Raw genomic sequence first — 2,908 nt, forward strand, 5'->3', positions numbered from 1 at the left:
CAGCGTACTGGGCTCGCCTAATAGAACTTTATGCAATTGTATGTAACTAACCTTGTAAATCTTCAAATTTTCTTAATAAATCGTTGACTACTCAAAATTACTTTTTTCCAAGCATAAATTATTAAGTTGAGAGTATTGTCATAATTAAAATAAATTGTTGCACGTTATCCACTAAGACTGCTATGATAGTTAATTTTAAATAAATCTTTCGTTTAAAAAGTATTTATTTATTAACTATTGTTATGTCTTTACTACTCCTATATAATAGTCCATAATTTTTTTTCTAATTATTTTTTTCACGTTTACGAGATACAATACTTATTAATTTAATAGCTCAGTATTAGCTAGTAACTATGTACAAATAATTAGTTATCATGGTATTGTATGGTGAATTATGTGTCACTTTATTAACTTGTTGAAACTTAAAAATGAATGATGCTTGAGAATCATATTTAAATTGTGAATTATACTTTTATATAAATTCTCTTTCAAATAGAAAGCATATTAAATAAAAGGAGTATTTAAGAAAAATATCAAATTATAATATCAAAATTCTTTCAAGATTCATTACTCCCTAAGAGATACATATAAGATTTTGTATCGAATACATTACTTTTGATGTTTGAGTTGTAACGATATTGCAACTATTTGCATATTATGATATATGTCATACTTTTCGTATTACTCATAGTTGAATTATAATATAATAATATTTTAAATATATTATTTGTTATATTTTATGATTTTAATGTAATTTTTATAATTATTTTTTATTTTATACTATCTTAAAATTCCTGAAATCAGTAAAATTTAAAGATCTGTGGGACTTACGCCCCATGTCTCAGGGCTTACGCCTCGCCTCGTCAGAGGTAAAACGCCTCGCCTCAAGCCCCCGCCTTTTAAAACATTGGTGTCAAGTACTCACTTTGGGGTCCGATTAATTCAGATGGGAAATAAAAAGAAAAAAAATCCACTATGAGAGAGATGTTGCAAACTTACATAGACAAGACTCGCGTCAAAAATAACTTGGACTTTGTCATTCAAAACATCAACTACAGCCAATTTAATTCCAGGAAGTCTTTTTTATGGCATTTTCCACAGAAGCTGCACATGCAGAACAAGTCAATCCAATGACTGAAACCAAAGCATTAGTGATCACGCCCAACTATGCCTTATAAAAAGGACTCTGCGGACGTTGCAAATATAACCCGAGTATTACGCCCAGGGTCGAATCCACAGAGAGTTAACCTATCAAGCGCTATCTTCAGACCCACTAAGTCTTCAGAACCAGCTTCCCAAATATTCAAATTCTCAGTTGAGTGTTCTTTAATAACTAGCTTGCAAGTAACTAAATGGATGTAACTAAATTAAAAGGGTTGTAAACAATTATGAGAAAAAGCTAAGGCAATGATTTCCCCTATTGATGGAATTTCTTCTGTTTATGCTCATACAAATTTACCCACACCTCTCTATCAATCATGAACGCTAATCTTACCGCAAATCTCTCCCGAGTAATTACCGTAATCTACTATTGCACTCTCCCGAGATACACTAGCTTGCTTTATTTAGCACAATTCAATTTAGATTGCACCCAAGGCTTCGTTATTCCTAATCCCGCCTTTAAACCCGCAATTATAGATTCCTCTAATAATCTAGGAGTGGTGTTGTTCAACAATACCCTAAATATGCACTCTTTTCCAAGTTATGCACACTAAATAGGCACAGCTAATTGAGGATCCTGTCAATTAACTACAACGAACACAAACAAATAAAGATTAAACTAGCAATTTGTATTCACATAAACAAGAAGTTCATCACCCAATAGGTTCCATCAAAGCCTTAGACAAGGAATTTAGCTACTCATAGATATGGGAGAATAAACTAAGCTTGAATTCATCATAAAATCAAAAGATAAGAAGAAAGATGTTTAGAGTATTTTCTCACAATGGTTTTCCTTGCTAAGAAACCTAAAAAATCAATACATTCCTTTCTTGGGCGAAGTCTCGTATTTAAACTAGGGTTTAGGTCTAACAATCCCGTGTTTTACACTTTAGTCCCTGAAGTTTTCTGCTTCCGCCGCGGTTCTGCCGCGAACCGCGACCAAATGCCTTCTCTGAATCTCATTTTATCTGCAGCTCTCTTCCATCGCGGTTCTACCGCGGTCGCGGTGGAACCGCGGTCAACACAGTTCTCTGAATCTTCAGGCCTGTTTTGCGTGGTTTACTTGGGGAATTTCACAGTTGGCCTCTTTTTCTTCATTTTTGACTCCAAAAGTACTCCCTAGCCTTCCCTGGTCATATATCACCTGCAAATCATGAAAAACACTAATAAGAGCATTTTGTTATCACTTTTATCATCAAAACTATACAAGAAGGTGGTTATTTAAGGCGTGATTATAGTTAAATTCACCTATTATCAACACCCCACACTTAAACCTTTGCTCGTCCTCGAGCAAGTTAAACCACACTTCTAGGCCTAACCGTTTGATACATTACCCCAATTTATGCTATACCCGCCATTATGAACGAATAACCTAAGCAGTGCAACAGCCACACTCAGATGCAGACTCTAACGCCATGACACACTCGTGCTTACTCTAGTTACTCTAACAGAGGTGAAAACTCACTTTTTCTTCCTGAGTCACATGCCCTCACATCACAAATCTGAGAGAAGTTCCACACACAATAAATTAAGCAACAAGGAACCATAGATAGACAGAATTCACTCACTCTCAGCAAAGACATTCACATGCCACACAGATACACCATAGGCTTGCCCCGCGTGTAATCCTCTACTAATCGAGTTGTTTAGTCAAAGATCAAGAGGTCTTTATTTGTGTAATGTAGGCTAAGGGCGGGTAGGATATATTTGGATATAGTGACTAACCTCCCTAAGCACTTTTAATACA

Source organism: Nicotiana attenuata, unplaced genomic scaffold (genome assembly GCF_001879085.1).
Source record: "Nicotiana attenuata strain UT unplaced genomic scaffold, NIATTr2, whole genome shotgun sequence".
Lineage (NCBI taxonomy): Eukaryota > Viridiplantae > Streptophyta > Magnoliopsida > Solanales > Solanaceae > Nicotiana > Nicotiana attenuata.